Source organism: Oncorhynchus mykiss, chromosome 3, assembly GCF_013265735.2.
Source record: "Oncorhynchus mykiss isolate Arlee chromosome 3, USDA_OmykA_1.1, whole genome shotgun sequence".
NCBI lineage: Eukaryota > Metazoa > Chordata > Actinopteri > Salmoniformes > Salmonidae > Oncorhynchus > Oncorhynchus mykiss.
Window position 1 is genome coordinate 66,520,450 of NC_048567.1, and position 21,424 is coordinate 66,541,873.

At 38.6% G+C, this 21,424-nt stretch overlaps 1 protein-coding gene across 1 annotated transcript in view; it reads right to left on the reverse strand.

The window, feature by feature from the left end:
• Nucleotides 1–17,446, reverse strand: part of LOC110520431 (F-box-like/WD repeat-containing protein TBL1X) — a 47,428-nt gene extending 29,982 nt beyond the window's left edge. Inside the window, exon 1 of the mRNA XM_036974988.1 lies at nt 16,196–17,446. The gene's annotated coding sequence lies outside the window, so the exon portion shown is untranslated. The remainder of the gene's footprint in view (nt 1–16,195) is intronic.
• Nucleotides 17,447–21,424: the final 3,978 nt, after the last annotated feature.

Here is a 21,424-nt window from a genome sequence, read left to right on the forward strand (position 1 = left end):
ACGTAATAACGGCACGTAAAATATTGCGCTGCACGTGCAACACAGCATTCCTAAACTAGCCCACACAACGTCTGCTGTGTGGATCGAGCAGTCAACAAGTCCAGCAGTCATTTGAAAGGGTAAGACATTTTCAGAGGGACAACTCAAAGGCGAAATCCATTACAGCCAAAATAATGGAATTCATTGCCCTTGACAATCAACCGTTCTTTGTCGTGGGTGATGTTGGCTTTTCCCGATTGGTAGAGCACCGGTACACTACCAATTGCGCTATTTTTCAGATGTTGCCCTACCGAAGTTACATAGTAATAGAGTCAATGCTATTAGCTTCACAACATCCAAACAACGTTCCATAGAAATCCTGGTTGAGAATGAAACGACTGACCAAATGAACAACGAAACAGCACAGCAAGTGAGGGAAAGAAATAGGATTTGATTATGTTTTACTGGTAATGGGGACATACGTAAATGTCAAAAATAACTTTTTGGTTAGTGTGGTGTGTGTGTAAAACCTTTATTTAACTAACTATTTACAATGACAGCCCGGACGATGCTGGGAAAATTGTGCGCCGCCCTATGGGACTCCCAATCACGGCCGGATGTGATACCGCCTGGATTCGAACCAGGGACTGTAGTGACACCTCTTGCACTGAGATGCAGTGCCTTAGACCGCTGCGTTGGTGTGTGTTAACTATTTAACTGTACTAGAATGCTTAAAAGGCCGCAAAAAAATGATATTGTTTTATTGGAAAGGAAAATATTGGATATCGGTATCGGCCAAAAATGGCATATAGGTGCATCACTAATATCGACCATTGACATCAATGCAGCATGTATGCTAAACATGGAGTTTGGCCTACATTTTTATTATCATTATATAATAAAAAAAATACTTAACAAAATGGCAAATAACATGGGAGCCAGTTGTCTCAAGTGTTATGTACATTGTTGCCAGCCAATCAGATGGATGGACACATCTACTGCCATATCCTGGAGTCATCTATAACCTTTATTCTAGGGTTCACTGGAGAATACATGGGATAGAGACAGATACTGCTTTCACATAGGATTTACAGTATTTTGTCTGTAACAAAAAAACATTCTTGCCTGCATATGCCTTTTATACATTCTCTGTGCATGCTGGTGAAGAGTGGTAGTAGTGGTGTGCAGATGTGGGTGGGCTTCTTTTTTATCAATTTAATTGAATATATACCATTAAAAGAAATCCATTATTAATTTATTTGTTTAGGCAGGTACTAAGAAACATTATAAGACTAATAAACAATGGCATAGGTTAAGTTTAATTATGTTACGTCAAATGAATGAAATCAATAGTTCATTAAATAGACAAGACACACACACACACATTTTTTGAAGTAAGAATATAAGGTAATATAACAGAATAAAATACAAATAATATTTTTCCCGCCCAACTTGTGTCACAGGATTGTGTGGAACAGCTGTCCTATAAAAAAAGGTGATATTTTGATACAGAGCCCAAGCCCATGTTTTTTTGATCCGCGTTGCATCTCTTTCTTACCCTCACTCCACTTCATTAGGGAGCAGTCTTACATTGAGAGTATCTTCATGACACAGATAGAAAATAATAGAAATCCTGTTTTCAAAGCATTGTGTTAGTATTTCACAACCTCCATGGGTTTTTGGAGTTAGCTATACACGATCAATCAAAATAAGAGGCCTACACTTGATTTAGGCTACATTATTGCATGCTACATGTCTCTGATCAGTGATAGATGAAAAACAAACAAATTAGTTATACCACCTCCACTTATTTGCCCAGCCAGAAACAAAATATAATAAAATGGCTTACAGACAGCGATTCAGTGAAACAAGCCCGTAAAGTCACAGGCTATTGATCGGGAGTAGGCCTAGGCTACAAAGCGACTGAAGAGCAAAATAATCCACATGTTAAACTCCATAACATGATAGCAAAATATTGTAATAAATTAGCCAACTCGACAAGATGATCATGAACAACACTCACCTCAACTTAGCTAACATTTCCCCAGCCTAATAATAGCCTAACCAATATCCAAACAGAGATTCAGTGAAAACAAAAATCTGACAATTGATTTATCAAGACGAGTCCCCATGCTTGTCTCAACGCTGTGCGGTGGCACTGTCTCAATCAAATTATCTAGTTGACCACACGTGGGTAGGCTATTTCTTCAAATTTATTACGATGATTGGATGACTTTGGGACTTTCAGGAAGCGACAATTTGATACAAGCCTTCAATTGCATTAGCCTACTTTACTCCATTATTTTCATAATTCAGTGATATTTATTCCCACAGTAATTCTTTATGGACCCACCCTGTTGTGGTTAAGAAACTAGGGCATGCTTAGTGGTGGGCTATGTGAAGAGATGGGGGAAGAGACATGCCTCCCAAAGTTTAGAACTGTCAGGAGGATGGCTAACTGGTACTGCCTAGCACCCATCAAGAGTTTAAGAGCGTATTACGTGCCAATACCAGCTCAGCATTATGGCTATGTTTCATACTCACCCACATTATACCCTGATGAAGACAGCTTGGCTGCCGAAACGTTGGTAATTACATTTTTGCATCTGAGCTCCTAGAGTGTGCGGCTCTCTTTCATACTCACCCATAGGCAGAAATTGAACTAAATTATTACTAGGTTGTTAGACGGAAATAAAGGTTTTGGATTTGATTGTTACAGGTTTGGTTTTTCCATTTATTTATTTAATCAGGCAAGTCAGTTAAGAACAAATTATTTTTTTCAATGATGGCCTAGGAACAGTGGGTTAACTGCCTTTTTCAGCGGCAGAATGACAGATTTGTACCTTGTCAGCTCATGGATATGATCTTGCAACCTTTCAGTTGCTAGTCCAAGGCTAGGCTACGCTGCCGCTCCATGTTTTCAGGTTGGAGTTTAGCACATATAGCTCATTAGCACGTAGAGTGCACCGATTGGTGTCACCTTGTTAGACAGTTTGTGTTACACCTGTGCTGGATGACATCTTGTGATATAGGTGATATTTAAGAGTAGCTGGCCCAGTGCTCCAGTTGTCTTGATGCAGAGGGTTAACACCATTAGTTGGCACTCCCTATTTTTGATTTCTAGACAAACAAATCCTTTATCTAATTACGTTTTGCTCCACCTTTTTGGTTTGCTTCCTGTCTATGTTTGTTGGGGGGTTTTCTTTTGTTTGCCTCTTCTTGGGACAATTTAGTGTGCGCCTTTTAGGTCCCAGTTGTTGTTGCTAGTGGACACCCTAATGACACAGAACCCAAACCGGCTGCGCCATCGTGCATAAATTTATTTTGTCCCCCACACCAAACGCGATCACCACACACAGGATAAAATATCAACTCTGAACCAATTATATTAATTTGGGGACAGGTCAAAAAGCATTAAACATTTATGGCAATTTAGCTAGTTAGCTTGCACTTGCTAGCTAATTTGTCCTATTTAGCTAGCTTGCTGTGGCTAGCTAATTTGTCCTGGGATATAAACATTGAGTTGTTATTTTACCTGAAATGCACAAGGTCCTCTACTCCGACAATTAATCCACACATAAAACGGTCCACCGAATAGTTTCTAGTCATCTTGTCATGCCCTGGTCTTAGTATTTTGTGTTGTCTTTATTATTTTGGTCAGGCCAGGGTGTGACATGGGTGAATTATGTGTTGGTTTTGTCTAGGGTTTTTTTGTAGGTTATGGGATTGTGGTTAGTGGAGTTGTCTAGAAAAGTCTATGGTTGCCTGGAGTGGTTCTCAATCAGAGGCAGGTGTTTATCGTTGTCTCTGATTGGTAAGCATATTTAGGCAGCCATATTTTTTGAGTGTTTCGTGGGTGATTGTTCCTGTCTCTGTGTTTGTTTGCACCAGATAGGGCTGTTTTGGTTTTTCACGTTACGTTTATTGTTTTTGTATTGTTCGTTATCATCTTTATTAAAGATGTTTAATAATAACCTCTCTGCATTTTGGTCCTTCTCTCCTTCACCGGAAGAACCTTAACACATCTCTCCTCCTTCTAGCCATTTTATTCTCTTGACTTTATATTGCAACTTTCATAAATTAGGTGCATTACCGCCACTGACCTCGTTCGTCTTTCAGTCACCCACGTGGGTATAACCAATGAGGAGATGGCACGTGGGTACCTGCTTCTATAAACCAATGAGGAGATGGGAGAGGCAGGACTTGCAGTATGATCTGCATCAGAAATAGAACTGACTTCTATTTTAGCCCTTGGCAAGGCAGATGCTCGTTGGCGCACGCGACACATTTTGGTTGTGGTCAGTGACTCTTTGTTAGTTCCCCTTCTGTTTGAGCAAAATGTAGTTAGTTAATTCACTATCTTGGGGAACAAAGCAAGCCATGCGTCTTTTATTCAGAGTTAGTAAAAAAAAAAATTTTTTTTGCTGAAGACAAAGTAGAACCCAATATTTCTTAGACCCTTCAAGTTAAAGATTCAATGTATGATGGCTTGGCTATATAATGACAGCCAACCATACCATCCAGGCTACTGTATATCACAAGCTTCAACTATTTCATAGCATGTAAATCCATGCATGCAGATATGACAACAGAAGAAATTAGCAAATAGCCATGCAGTGATTCATGTCCCCAAATGTTCAAAAGAGAAGGAGCGGTCTGACCGAACCAGTGAGGGCCTATTGTTCTACAGTACACGTTTCCATGATTCTAGTGATCGGTTTCACAATTCCTGACATTTAATCCTAGCAAAAATTCCCTGTTTTAGGATCACCACTTAATTTTAAGAAAAATAATAGTAGAGAAAATTATTTATTTCAGATTTTATTTATTTCATCACATTCCTAAGGGGGTCAGAAGTTTACATACACTCAATTAGTATTTGGTAGCATTGCCGTTAAATTGTTTAATAACTTGGGTCAAACGTTTTGGGTAGCCTTATACAAGCTTCCCACAATAAATTGGGTGAATCTTGGCCCATTCCTCCTGCCAGGAAATTGCTCCCAAGGATGAACCAGATTTGTGGAGGTCTACAATTTTCTTTCTGAGGTCTTGGCTGATTTATTTTGATTTTCCCATGATGTCAAGCAAAGAGGCACTGAGTTTGAAGGTAGGCCTTGAAATACATCCACAGGTACACCTCCAATTGACTCACATGATGTCAATTAGCCTATCAGAAGCTTCAAAAGCCATGACATAATTTTCTGTGTTTAAAGGCACAGTCAACTTAGTGTATGTACAATTCTGACCCACTGGAATTGTGATACAGTGAATTATAAGTGAAATAAACAATTGTCTGTAAACAATTGTTGGAAAAATTACTTTTGTCATGTACAAAGTAGATGTCCTAACCGATTTGCCAAAACTATAGTTTGTTAACAAGAAATTTGTGGAGTAGTTGAAAAACGAGATTTAATGACTCCAACCTAAGTGTATGTAAACTTCCGACTTCAAGTGTGTGTGTGTGTGTGTGTGTGTGTGTGTGTGTGTGTGTGTGTGTGTGTGTGTGTGTGTGGTGTGTGTGTGTGTGATATACCGACCAAGCCTAATACAAGCAAAAGTCTGCATTACTTGTCACAGTGTTAGTCAACCTCTTAGAACCTCCAGACTGTGGTATTACTATGAAAGTGTATGGGTGAGTGTTTCAAATTACAAACGGTAGGAAATGGCAGAGATAAAGGCTAACCAAGGTAGACCTGAAACTTTCAATGGCTCCTACACATTGGTATGGCATCCATTCCAGAGCTGTGTTCTAAGAGCCAATATTCAAGGACAGGGTTATCCTGGAAACCAGAACAGCGAGAGGCCATGGTCAAGGCTGCACACAAGACTATGGCCCATACAAACATAATGAGAGCAGCAGAATTCTTTACAACTACCAACTACTAATTATTACCTTCAGTGTTATTTTCCTTTAACTGCCGTGACCGTATGTCCAAATTTCTAGAAAACAATATACTGTTTCGACTTTGGTTAACAATAAGATAAAATCACAATACTTACATGCTGACTGCGTGTGTGCGCATGTTGATTTTGTCTATCCCCACCAGACGCGATCATGACACGCAGATAAAATTCCAAAACCAACTGTGAATCAATTTATTTTAATTTTGGGGCAAGTCAAAACATACATAAAACATTCTTGGACATTTAGCTAGCTAGCTTGTCCCGAGAGATGAACATTCTTGGACATTTAGCTAGCTAGCTTGTCCCAAGAGATGAACATTTGGGTTGTTATTTTACCTGACATGCATATGGTCCTCCTTTAAGTTGCTTGCGACACACACCATCTCATGTAGAGGTCGACCGATTAATTGGAATGGACACAGATTTGGAAGATTTTTTTATATGTATTTTTTTACACCTTTATTTAACCTTTCTGATCTCCCCATCCCGGATCCGGGTTCGTGAATACAGACTCAAGCTCATTACCATAACGCAACGTTAACTATTCATGAAAATCGCAAATGAAATGAAATAAATATGCTAGCTCTCAAGCTTAGCCTTTTGTTAACAACACTGTCATCTCAGATTTTCAAAATATGCTTCTCAACCATTGCAAAACAAGCATTTGTGTAACAGTATTGATGGCTAACGTAGCATTTAGCATTAGCATTCAGCTGGCAACATTTACACAAAAAAACAGAAAAGCATTCAAAAAAATCATTTACCTTTGAAGAACTTCAGATGTTTTCAATGAGGAGACTCTCAGATAGCAAATGTTCAGTTTTTCCTGAAAGATTATTTGTTTAGGACAAATCGCTCCGTTTTCTGCGTCACGTTTAGCTATGAAAAAACCCCTGTATCCAGGATTGTGTAAATCTATCAGCAAGCTCATTAGCATAACACAACGTTAACTATTTATGAAAATCGCAAATGAAATGAAATAAATATGCCATCTCTCAAGCTTAGCCTTTTGTAAACAACACTGTCATCTCAGATTTTCAAAATATGCTTCTCAACCATAGGAAAACAATCATTTGTGTAAAAGTAGCTAGCTAGAGTTAGCATTTCGCGTTAGCATTTAGCGTTAGCATTAGCGTTAGCATCCAGCACGCAACATTAACAAAAACATAAAAGCCTTCAAATAAAATCATTTACCTTTGAAGAACTTCTGATGTTTTCAATGAGGATACTCTCAGTTAGATAGCAGATGCTCAGTTTTTCCAAAAAGATTCCTTGTGTATTAGAAATAGCTCCGTTTTATACATCACATTTGGCTACCAAAAAAAATCCATAAATTCAGTCCTCAAAACGCAAACTTTTTTCCAAATTAACTCCATAATATCGACTGAAAACATGGCAAACGTTGTTTAGAATCAATCCTCAAGGTGTTTTTCACATATCTCTTCATTGATACATCGTTCTTGGAAAAATGCTTTCTCTCCTGAATCCCAGGAGAAAATGCCCGCACCTGAAGATTACGCACAAATTTAGACAAAGGACACCGGGCGGACCTCTGGAAAATGTAGTCTCTTATGGCCAATCTTCCAATGATATGCCTACAAATACGTCACAATGCTGCTAAGACCTTGGGCGAACGACAGAAAGTGTAGGCTCATTCGTTGCGCAATCACAGCCATATAAGGAGAGAATGGAAAACAGAGCTTCAGAAATTCTGCTAATTCCTGGGTGATGCATCATCTTGGTTTCGCCTGTAGAATGAGTTCTGGGGCACTTACAGACAAAATATTTGCAGATTCTGAAACTTCAGAGTGTTTTCTTTCCAAAACTGTCAAGAATATGCATAGTCGAGCATCTTTTCGTGACAAAATATCGCGCTTAAAACGGGAACGTTTTTTATCCAAAAATGAAATAGCGCCCCTAGAGCTCTAAGAGGTTAACTAGGCAAGTCAGTTAAGAACACATTCTTATTTTCAATGACAGCCTAGGAACGGTGGGTTAACTGCCTCGTTCAGGGGCAGAGCGACAGATTTTTACCTTGTCAGCTCGGGGGATTCAATCTTGCAACCGTACAGTTAACTAGTCCAACGCTTTAACCACCTGATTACATTGCACTCCACGAGGAGCCTGCTTGTTACGCAAATGCAGTAGAAGCCAAGGTAAGTTGCTAGCTAGCATTAAACTTATCTTATAAAAAACAAACAATCATAATCATTAGTTAACTACACAGGGTTGATAATATTACTACTTTTTCTAGCGTGTCCTGCGTTGCATATAATCGATGCGGTGCGCATTCGCGAAAAAGGACTGTCTTTGCTCCAACGTGTACCTAACCATAAACATCAATGCCTTTCTTAAAATCAATTCACAGAAGTATATATTTTTAAACCTGCAAATTTAGCTAAAATAAATCCAGGTTAGCAGGCAACATTAACCAGGTGAAATTGTGTCACTTCTCTTGCATTCATTGCACACAATCAGTCAGTGTATATACAACAGTTTGGGCCGCCTAATTTGCCGGAATTTTACGTAATTATGACATAACATTGAAGGTTGTGCAATGTAACAGGAATATTTAGACTTATGGATGCCACCCGTTAGATAAAATACGGAACGGTTCCGTAAGGCTTTTTATGACTTCAAGCCTATCAACTCCCGAGATTAGGCTGGTGTAACCGATGTGAAATGGCTAGCTAGTTAGCGGGGTGCGCGCTAATAGCGTTTCAAACGTCACTCGCTCTGAGACTTGGAGTAGTTATTCCCCTTGCTCTGCATGGGTAACGCTGCTTCGAGTGTGGCTGTTGTCGATGTGTTCCTGGTTCGAGCCCAGGTAGCGGCGAGGAGAGGGATGGAAGCTATACTGTTACACTGGCAATACTAAAGTGCCTATAAGAACATCCAACAGTCAAAGGTATATGAAATACAAATCGTATAGAGAGAAATAGTCCTATAATTCCTATAATAACTACCACCTAAAACGTCTTACCTGGGAATATTGAAGACTCGTGTTAAAAGGAACAACCAGCTTTCATATGTTCTCATGTTCTGAGCAAGGAACTTAAACGTTAGCTTTCTTACATAGCACATATTGCACTTTTACTTTCTTCTCCGACACTTTGTTTTTGCATTATTTAAACCAAATTGAACATGTGTCATTATTTATTTGAGGCTAAATAGATTTTATTGGTGTATTATATTAAGTTAAAATAAGTGTTAATTCAGTATTGTTATAATTCTCATTATTACAAATATATATATTTTTTAAATTGTCCGATTAATCGGTAAAGGCTTTTTTGTTCCTCCAATAATCAGTATCGGCGTTGAAAAATCATAATCGGTCGACCTCTAATCTCAGGTTGTTCTGAAATCGTTTCAATAAATATAGTACCCAACTTCCGATTTGAACCAAACTTCTTCATTCCAATGAGCAAGATGAGGAATCCCCCCAAAAAGGTCAAAAGCTACCCACAGCACCGCCACATCCCATACCAAAACCTGGTACTTTCACACTACTTTATGGTAAAAAAACAAATCACCAGATTCACCGGGAATACATTACATAACATGGAAAAACAATACTACAAGCCAAGGCTTCATACCACTTGTCAAACTTAGAGAACTGATACTGTATACTAGTTGTTGGGGTGCGATTGTCTTGGGGAAGTGGGGGATTCCTCATGTCTTACTCATTGGTAGGAAAAGGTTTGGTCTAAATCAGATGTTGGGTACTATATGTATTGGATATTATCTGAATCCTATATATTTACATGGCCAATTTGGGTGAAACCAATTAGCATAATTTCTCAGAGAAAAAACATTTTCAACAAAATGTTTCAGGAATGTCCATCTAACCTGTGCATGAGAAAATGAGTCAGTCATGGAAATAAAAGTGCTGAAAACACGTTGGTTCACTATTAAAAAATTATATTGAGGCCAAGCTATAAGATGAAAAATACAGGCGTTTTGGCACAGGTAAAGCTGACTAGCGCTAGCAAAAAATACAAATATGTATATATATATTAGAGGTCGACCGATTATGATTTTTCAACGCCGATACCGATACCGATTATTGGAGGACCAAAAAAGCTGCTACCGATTAATCGGACAATTTTTTTTATTTTTTATAATAATGACAATTACAACAATACTGAATGAACACTTATTTCAACTCAATATAATACATCAATAAAAATCAATTTAGCCTCAAGTAGATAATGAAACATGTTCAATTTGGTTTAAATAATGCAAAAACAAAGTGTTGGAGAAGAAAGTAATATGTGCCATATAAGAATATGTGCCATGTAAAATATGTGCCATGTAAAAAAGCTGATACCGATTAATCGGCTTACTTTTTATATTTTTCATTTGTAATAATGACAATTACAACAATACTGAATTAACACTTATTTTAACTTAATATAAAACATAAATAAAATCAATTTAGCCTCAAATAAATAATGAAACATGTTCAATTTGGTTTAAATAATGCAAAAACAAAGTGTTGGAGAAGAAAGTATTATGTGCCATATAAGAATATGTGCCATGTAAAATATGTGCCATGTAAAAAAGCTAACGTTTAAGTTCCTTGCTCAGAACATGAGAACATATGAAAGTTGGTGGTTCCTTTTAACATGAGACTTCAATATTCCAAGGTAAGAGGTTTTAGGTTGTAGTTAATATAGTATTTATTGGACTATTTCTCTCTATACCATTTGTATTTCATATACCTTTAACTATTGGATGTTCTTATAGGCACTATAGTATTGCCAGTGTAACAGTATAGCTTCCGTCCCCCTTCTCGCCCCTATCTGGGCTCGAACCAGGAACACATCGACAACAGCTACACTCGAAGCATTGTTACCCATCTCTCCACAAAAGCCGCGGCCCTTGCAGTGCAAGGGGAATAACTACTCCAAATCTAAAAGCGAGAGACGTTTGAAACAATATTAGCGCACACCCAGCTAACTAGCTAGCCATTTCACATTGGTTACACCAGCCATTAGGCTGATAGGCTTGAAGTCATAAACAGCGCTGTGATTGCGAAGAGCTGCTGGCAAAATGCACGAAAGTAAGTGCTGTTTGAATGAATGAATACGGGCCTGCTGCTGCTCAGTCAGAATGCTCTATCAAATCAGACTTAATTATAACATAATAACACACAGAAATACGAGCCTTTGGTCATTAATATGATCGAATCCAGAAACTATCATTTCGAAAACAAAACATTTATTATTTCAGTGAAAAACGGAACCGTTCGGTATTTTATCTAACGGCTGGCATCCCTAAGTCTAAATAGTCTTGTTACATTGCACAACCTTCAATGTATGTCATAATTACGTAAAATTCTGGCAAATTAGTTCACAATGAGCCAGGCAGCCCAAACTTGCATATATCCTGACTCTGCATACAATGAATGCAAGAGAAATGACACAATTTCACCTAGTTAATATTGCCTGCTAAACTGGATTAGTAGTTATAACTAGTGATTATGATTGATTGTTTTTTTATAAGATAAGTTTAATGCTAGCTAGCAATTTACCTTGGCTTCTACTGCATTCGCGTAACAGGCAGATTACTCATGGAGTGCAATGGTTAGAGCGTTGGACTAGTTAACTGTGCGGTTGCAAGATTGAAACCCCTGAGCTGAGAAGGTGAAAATCTGTCGCTCTGCCCCTGAACAAGGCAGTTAACCCACAGTTCCTAGGCAGATTGAAAATAAGAATGTGTTCTTAACTGACTGCCTAGTTAAATAAAAGGTATAAAAAAATATATAAAAAAATTAAAATAAATAAATAATCGGAAATCGTCGCCCAAAAATACTGATTTCCGATTGTTACTAAAACTTGAAATCGGCCCTAATTAATCGGCCATTCCGATTAAGCGGTCGACCTCTAATATATATATATATATATTCTTTTAACAAATTGATAATTGGAGTCAAATTAATATTGTCCAAAAATAACATTGCGATATGCAACTGTATCGATTGTTTTCCCCACTAGTGGTAACCATGCCGAACAGCTGACTTACAGTAGGCTAATAATTTAATGTTAAGTATTCACAACAAACTAATTATTCTCAAGGAAAAAATACAGCAACAGAACTCCAGAGAAGGGACGCAGGTTTTCTTTGTCACACTAGAAAAAACCTCACAACACATTGGGGACAATACAATGTCACACAAAATGGGTTCACAGTAAATGCTCCCCAAATACACTGTGATATTGTGAAATCATACATGGAAGAAATTGGGAGGTCATCAGATAAATCTACATTATTTTTTACAAATACTATTTTTATTTTTTTTACAACTTTCAATAAACAGTAGGCCTATGGGTTTAAAGCTTAATGTGTATTCCCCTGTACTTCCCTCGAATCTCTCGCTATCCTTCTTATGACACGTCACAAACCTGACACATATGACACCACTATCTCCTGGGTTACACAATTCATAGGATAGCTTATTGGATATGTCTCAATTACTTTTGTGCTTTACCAGGAGCAGAATGGAGTCTGTCTGGAATCTATAGCATTCAAACAAGGGCACTAGCAATCATTACAGTTTAGGTCTGAGAATAGAGATTGATTCGCAGCTGCAGCGAGCAGTTGCCGTAACAACATGTACATTGAGGTTTTTGTTGTGGCCTCCGGTACACTCTCGACAGGCCTGCTACTTGTCTTTACATGTATGGCATACACACAAACAAAGTCATGAGGGTAGAGCCAGACACAACAACAAACACAACCATCCCAGATCCCAAATAAATGGATGTAGTCTTGAACAAGGCTGTAATGCCATCAATGGGTGTTATTTCTGAGTAAAATATTGGCATGCCAACTGGCTGGTGGCCCATGTGAACCGTAAGTCCCTCTTGCCTGCCATGCCTCCTCCCATGTTCTATTAGAAATAAATATTGCTGCATAAATATGCAGAGTTTGAGAGTGGTTGTCACATGGGGTTTCTGTATGTGGGGCTAACTTCAGGTACTGCTGGTGAATGGGAATTGAAGCACTGCTGTGAACAAATGGGAGTTCCACACAAAATGCCCTCTATTTGAACGATCTCATCTCTTGCACAAAGGGGTAACTTTCACAAATGTATCTAAATAACAAAATGTATAACCAAAGTACTGACTGAAGGAGAACGTCTAAATGGCCATTAGCCTACAGTGGAACATTGGAGAATGGTAGGGTTGTGTTATTGGTTCATGGAAGGAAATAGGTTACCTTTTCTGTTTTACGCTACTTTCTTTTTTCAGGCAATTCATGTTTTTGTTGTATGTAAAACATGTCTATTTGAAAAATGAAAACTAATATTTAATAAAACTACAACTCAGGGCAAAGAGTCCATCTGAAAGAGCGGTAGATAGTCTAGCGGTTAGAGCATTGGTCCTACAACCAAACCAGTGGACAAGGTAAAAAAAATATAAGAATAAAAAGGTAATAATAAAAATTGGCCAATGTGCCCTTAACCCTAATTTGCTCCAGGGGTGCCGTACTACTATGGCTATGGGTAGGCAACCCTGTTCCTGGAGTGCCTAAGGTACTGCAGGATTAAGTTAAGTTCCATCTAGGCTGGCCCTAAACAAGGGGTGAATTCAGTTCGCTTGAACGTTTGCTACATTGCTGAACGTTTTTTACTGAATGACACGTTTTCCCAAAACATTCTTGAATGGACATTGAGCTATGTTTACTCCATTCATTGGGCGTGCCAGTGTGTGGCTTGACGCAATGAGTGACATACTTAAAGGGCAGTGGCGCATTCTGAACCCACAACCCAGTCCTTCCCCATTTTTCAACTGGTCGTTTAGTACAGTACCACTTCCATTCAATTACGTTTTAATGTACTGAAAGCAGCCCTGACCAACTGAGCTAATTGATCAGTTCAGTGATTGCCTAAATTCAACACACCTGGTCTTCCAGGTCAGATAAATCAAAAACATAAAGTGCCTGTGGCACTCCATGTCCAGGGTTGCCTGCTGTAAAACAACACATTTCACTACAGATATCCAGTGTATGTGACCAAATTATGTTAAGTTGGCTGTTGTATATATAATTCTAGTCACTTTAGCGCACTTTAGCAACAACCATCCAGGCATTTCTAACCTGAACACACAACGTCACCACTAAAGCCAAAGGCCAAATCAGATCACTGAACCTTCAATAGCCATACCATGGCCAACAATATTATTAATCTAGGCCCCCTAGAAAGCTGAGACATTCAAGTGTAAAAAATCTGGGACTTCTGAAACACTGCTCATCGGGAGAAAAACAACTATATAATCTCCCAGAACATAATGTTCACTGAGACATAAACCAATTCAAAATCTTGACAATATCATTGCAGGTTTTCCCAAACTCGGTCCTTGGGACACTAAGGGATACATGTTTGGGTTTTTGCCCTAGCACTACACAGCTGACTCAAATAATCAACTAATCATTAAGCGCTGACTAAACGTGCACCCCTTAGCGTCCCGAGGACCAAGCTCGGGAAACGCTGCATTAAGGCTTTGGGTTGCTATTAACCATCGATACTGCTCCATCTCCAAAATGGGGTCAAGGTTCACAGTCATAGCTTACTAATGACTTTCTACATTACCACTCTCTAATAGCTTGTAGATTTCCACAAATGGAAAAGCCTTGTCATCCAGGAGCAGCAATTAAGTTATAATAAACCCCCATTGTTCTTTTAATAGATGGCACTAAACCAGTTGTTCTTATGACTCATTTGGTTTCACTCTACAACCAAACCAGTGGACACAGGCAAGACAAGCTCCAGTTTTTGTTGGTATTCTAGGCCTTTATTAGTTCAGATTCCTTGGTAATGGAGGATTATCATAAGAGTTAGAATACAATAATTCCAGTCTCACTGTACTGATAAACTCTTGCCATACATTGAAGAATGTTGTTTTTTGTTGTCAAGTTTTATATGACTGCACATTATCCCATAAAATGTAAGTGGGAGGATGGAAATGACTTTATGTTAACATAGAGCCTAAATAGTCTTTACAGCGCTGTGTTCTGTGTCTAACGTAAGGACCTAGATACCATCAGATCAACAGGTGATCGAGGTGGTGCCATCCCACTGGGCACAGACATCAGTTAAATGTATATTTTGTATTTACATTTGGTTGAGTGGTCAACTAACGTGAATTCAACCATGATATTGGATTTAGGTTCAAAGTTGGGTGAAAAAAAGTACTTTTTGCGAATCCAATCAGAGTCAGAGAGCAGCAGGTGGTAGCCTAGTGGTTAAAGCGTTGGGCCAGTAACTGAAAGTTTGCTGGATCAAATCCTGAACTTAGAAGGTAAAAAATCTCTCGTTCTGCCTCTGAACAAGGCAGTTAACCCACTGTACCCCGGTAGGCCATCATTGTAAATAAGAATTTGTTCTTAACTGACTTGCCTCGTTAAATAAAGTTACATTTTGAACAATTCCAAGCTGAAAAACATTTATGGTGTGGAAATGACGTTGAGTCAACCCGTTTTTGCCCAGTGGGATAGGCCTAGGCTACATTCCATGTGATGATGCCTCTTCCAAACCTCAAGCCTCCCAGTGACCTATCCACAAGCTTCGCCAATACCATTCAGTATATCCATTCTCGAAAGACTCCTCTAATTTCATGTGTAAATATAAGGAAATACACAAACTCTAAAATCCAATGCTCAATTAGCATTTGAACTAATTTATTGAATGGGCTGGAGGGTGAGTGTTGCTTTTACACATGGGCTAAATGTCACCATTTTGACTTATACTGTAAAAAGAAGCAACCCTGGCAGCAGGTTAAGCTACTATGAAGCCAATGTCTGTCTGACTGGTGGTGCAGTTGACTCTACTTCCCCTCCCCCACTCATGCGCTTCCGAACTATCTGCATGAGCAATACCTTTTAAATGTGGCCAATATGACATTTTATTATTAAGTTTGAGTATGTTAAATTGCATCACACGTTTTCTTTTTCATTTACTCTTTAATCTAAAAATCAGGATTATAACTCAGCAGGGAAACACAGTAACTGCCACCAGAAGTTACTACATTTGATGTATTGCAGCTCAACAAAATGTTTCATTTATGTCAAAATATACAATAATTAAAGTACTATGTTAAAATAAAAAGCAACGTTTATATTAGACTACTAACAATTAAAAAATCGAAATGTTCCTTTGGAAGACATTTCTACACATGTAGTGTGATCCAGTAAACGTGTCATAATAAACAGTGTTACTCAGTTCAGCAAGTACTAACATGCAACAATGTATAATTCATGGAAATACAATGTTACTATTAATGACACTTGAACAAAAGTTCTAACTTACCTTTCTCAGAGAGTGAGCTCGTGGTGTTGCCGCCACCTCTTCCACTTCCACAAGGAGAGCCTGCAACTCAATAAGCAAGGGAAGACTTTCCTCCCATTTTGCTTATCATACTTCAAGTTCTGTCCACCGCTGCTATCTCTAACTGCGTTCCGAAGGTAACAGAGATGGTCTAAAATATATATTCCTGGCAAATGATTGTGTGGCATGTAAAGTTTAAAGAAGCGCGAGGTCTAAAGCTGGGGATGTATGCAATTGAGTTTTCACCGTTTCTGAAAATAGAACGTCAAGAGACAGCAGCAAGCGCTCATCGGCATAGAGAAAGAGGGCTGAGAGAGAGAGAAAGAGACTGTCGTGACCTACAATGAAAAAATCAGCACCTGACCTTGATCCTGCTTATTCAAAACATAAAAATCCTTCCAGTAGCCTAAATGGTAACGAAATACCATGATGTTATTTTGCCTACATGCCATGTTCTTTATAGATAAAAAATGAGAATTTATAGTCAATTCTAATGCACGTGAATGGCATTGTTTGACCTCTCTTCAATGATTTCCTCTATTGTGCCATTTAAAAATGATGGTTATTAGCTGTTATTGCCTCAAGTTAATTTATTGTACATAATTGCATGTACATGTAGGCTATATGTGGTCTCAGAACATGGCCACTGCAAACTTCAACCAAAGAGCATTGTAGCTATAGTCATGTATTGTATTTGGTAGCCTACTTGTAATTTTTACAATGCATTTTGCCATTTTAAAAGACAAATATAAATTGAGTGATGATAACAATGATTATTGATTAATGTAATTGCAACCCCTACAAAACATATTGTGTGATATTATTTTAAAGTAGGCCTATGTATTACTTTATATGGTAAAATATTATTGTTTGATTACACATCTACATCAATCAAGAATAAACTACACTGTAATCCCAAAATATATATTTGAAGTGAATCGGGAATTCCAAGTTTGAAGAATTGCAATCATTATAATCTCAGCTTTGTTAGAAAATGACTAATGTTTCTAATGCACAAAGGCCAAAGACCTTGGGTTGGTTGGATCTGGTAAAAGGGCTACGGTAGTAATCTTCACATGATGCAACCCTACATTGTATCTGGCCTTTGAGTTGAATCCCCTCCCCCACCGATCTGTATTTTTCGCCTGTAGGGTCACATAGTGGTTGATTAATTCTCCTTTGGCATTGCTCAGTCATTCAGATTTGGAAAGTAAATAACAAGTTGACATCGTTACTGCTCTACATTCGTGTGACACATTCCTTTGGTTACCGTATGAGCGTGAATATTTGCGCACAAAAGACTAAAGAATTATGCAATTCATCATCATACAGTAGGTCAGAGTACCATGCACACGTTTGAAAAAGATAGCAATGGATTCATACCTATGTAATAACATTGTTATTAACACGTATTACATAGTATTGCATAGTACTTTAGCAATCACTGTTACCGTTTCCACATTTTATTTCACCAATGATAGTGATACCGACTGTACTACTATTGTAGCCAAGTAAAATGTGGATTCTGAACTGCTAAGTGTGACTGTATATCAAAAGCATCACTCATAGTCAAAATTGAATTTAAATATAATTTAGATTAATTAAGATGTAACTGACAGTAAAACCATCCAAATACATTACACTTTTACATCAAACTTTATAAATCATTATTGCGAGTAAAGTTGCTGCATCCTTGCATCCCAGGATGTAGCTTTCTCCTTTCTTCTGCAAATGATTTTATGGTAAAACCATCTTTTCTACTTTATTCTGATTAAATATATATATTGGCTGTACAAACAGATTAAAGGATTTGATCATATTCCTCATCACATTGTCTTATTACAATATTACCCCCTTATTTAGGGGTCAACGGGCGAAAAAATTGCCTTTTCCAATATGCACTTGTAACTACACTTTCCAGGCCTCTGGGGATTTTGTGGCCAGCGTGGCTAGTGTTTTCTGCTCTGAAGTAGGGCCTATGTTAATTATTTGAACTGGGCTTAATTTGTAGCCTGTAAGTGTACGGCTATTAGTGTGTATGTGGTAAGAACTCTTCCTGCCATGGAGCTGGGTCTGACCTCCTAACAAAGAACAGGTTCAATCTGTTCCCCCTCCCCCAACCCGGGAGACTGATGAGGGTCACGTGACCTTTCTAGACAGCACAGAGTGGGGATGGTAATATGTTGATGTGGGGGAAGGGTGCCGATAGTCACACAGCTCTTGTTGGGCTGTTATTAGCACTGGGAAGCGCAGCCTCTAGCAGGGTTTTATCCAGCTGTGTCTCTGTTTCTCACTGTGCTGCAGTACCCATTGACATATTGGATTTAGCTCCCAAGCCCTCCTGCTTTATTCATACCATAAAGAGAATACGAGCACAGGCAGGGTGTGAGTCAGTCTGGCAGGGCCAAGACAATCCACCCACCAAAGAAGAAGCCTACTGTGTATGTGTGTGTGTGCTAGTGTTTATGCACATGTTTGTGTGTGCTCGCATCTGTGTGTGTGTTTGTGCTAGGGTGTGTGTGTGTGCGTGTGTGTGTAAGTCAGTGCCTATGTGTGTGCCTCTGTGTGCACATGCGTGTGAGTGAGGAAAGGCTTTGTGAACTCAGTAACACTGTACCCCCCCTACTTCCATCCTTCCCATCCCCCACTGCAAGCAACCGCACAGGCGAGAGACGCATGAGGGTTTCTATGGTGCTGTTATGTCATACAGACCCATTTTCCAGACAGAGCAACACAGCATACAAGAAAAGGAAAGCTATTTTCAGCGACAGGGTTTGAGTGTTTACCTTTGTGAAATTCCACTTCTCAGAGGGAATATACTTTTTATATGACTGCACTTTTTGCTGCAAATGTATACTGTATTTTATCTTCTCACATAAATCTATTAGGTCGATACTTCTCCGCTGAGATGTTTATCTGGAGGAAATATATTACCATGTTCACATCTGACATGACATTTTAGTCATTTAGCAGAAGCTCTTATCCAGAGCAACTTACAGTTAGTACGTCTCTCTTAAGGTATTAAGGTGAGACAACCACATATCACAGTCATAGTAAGTACATGTTTACTCAATAAAGTAGCTATCAACAAAGTCAGAGGTGGTAAGAGAGGAAAAAAAGTCAAGTGTGAGTGTTCATGAAAGGGAGGACCAAGAGACCAGAGGTGACTCAGGTTGGGTGTAGTGGTGGTGGAGAGGGGCAGTTCACACATTGAGGAATGCTCCTTAAAGGGTAACTGCAGTGCATTCTTTCTCAGCTATAGTCACATTTCTGAGGGAGGGAGGGAGTGAGGGGAGAAGTGGGGAAATCAGACATATGCCAGCGATTCAAGAGCTGAGGTCAGGAGTCAAGGGTTGATGACCTGAGGCTCCTGCTGCTTCTCCTCTCCTCCTTCCACCTCTTGCTTCCTTCCCTCCTCCAAGTACTCAAACAATAAGTGTTAAAGAATGACATGACAGTTGATGTCTCTAGTAGGTTTTATATTCTAATGTACTGAGAATGTGCATTAGATTATACAGGGATTATCTGTGGTGAGAAGCAACTTGATTCCCTTCATGATTTCTTTTATAGAAAATCCATCTTGATTTGGCTCTATTACTAGAACAATCTGTATCCAAACTGCAATATGTTTACACATCATCTAGGCCTATGTAATACTGCTCAATATTTTTTGGGGTCCGAATGGCCAAATTAACCTTAATAATTACAATGATTTTGATGCCATAGGCTGTTACAACTCCCACTTAAAGTCAATGTGAGAATGTATTTCATATACATACCCTTGCAGGAAAGTAAACATATGAAAGCCTTTAGATTGTAATCTAAATTAATATTATAGTCCTGTGTGACTCACTTGGTAGAGCATGGCACTTGCAATGCCAGGGTTGTGGGTTTGATTCTGCTAAATTAATCAAATGTATTTATTAAAGATCCTTTTCCACAGCAAACATGATGTTCGGAGACATTGTCTTTAGTCACAATAGCCAAAATAGAACATGTACAATGCATATTACTTTAATGGTATAGCTAGTTGAAATGTCAGCGATTCCAGGTTTTAATGGATATTATGAATATTATGTTATGAACCCCCTTCACACTCGGTAGCTAGAAATGACAATTTACAGTTCTGCTTCATTGTCCACTGAGGTGACAAATCTCATTCAAAACCATTGTTCGCCCTCATTTTTTCTCAGTTGTTAATCTTTCACTTTGTAATTAAAACCAATGTGTATTACCACAATGTAATCTAACAACACCTTTGAGAAGACCAAAAGCTTTTCATTTAATGCAAAATAATTTTACTAAGATATCACCAACAGTGTCACCAAGGTCTATATTTCTACATCATCACAGTGTTCAGACAATAAAACAGGACTCCTTGTAAGATCGATTGCATATTTTGGTAAAATAAAAGCAAGCTAAATACTAACATTAAATGTCTAGTTTATAACTTTCACAGCGTTCCCCCATGGGACACTAAATGCTCTGGATGGTTCATGAATTTCACCTCACAGCCTGGATACATCTAAAACAAAATATGATTTATACAGAAATCTAACTGGAGATGTGGTCTAATAGTGATAATGCATTGTTTGTTTTGAAGGATAGGCCACGGGGAATGTCTGCTATAGCCTAGTTACCGCTGTGAAATCAGTGGATTCAGCCTGGTGCTTTGTCATATCAGCATTTTGCTGTGTAATGGGGCCATCCACTCAGCCCAGCCAGCCAATGACAATAGTAATACAGCCGAGTGAGTCGTCAACCGACACTATCACCTTGCTTTACTAATGGGATTGTTTGTATGTATTGGGTCTACTTAATTACTGAGCTGCCTTAGTCCCTATAAAGACATATATCAATGACACTGTGTGTATATGAGCTATGGGCCAGGGAGTTTTGTATGTGGCAGAAGAAAGGTGTTGTGTAAGGTGGACTGGAGCAATGGACAAGCAGTATTTTTCACATCATAAAGGTCATTTATGAGGTTACTAAGCCCTTCCTAAAGATATTTTTCCAGGTGAGATTACAGTGATTGGCATTGTCATTACATTATATTGCAAAATAGATCATAAAACCGTTATACAAATGGTGTGTGTGTGTGTGTGTGTGTGTGTGTGTGTGTGTATGTGTGTGTGTGTGTGTGTGTGTGTGTGTGTGTGTGTGTGTGTGTGTGTGTGTGTCTGTATGTGTGTCAGAGAGAAAGAACAAAAC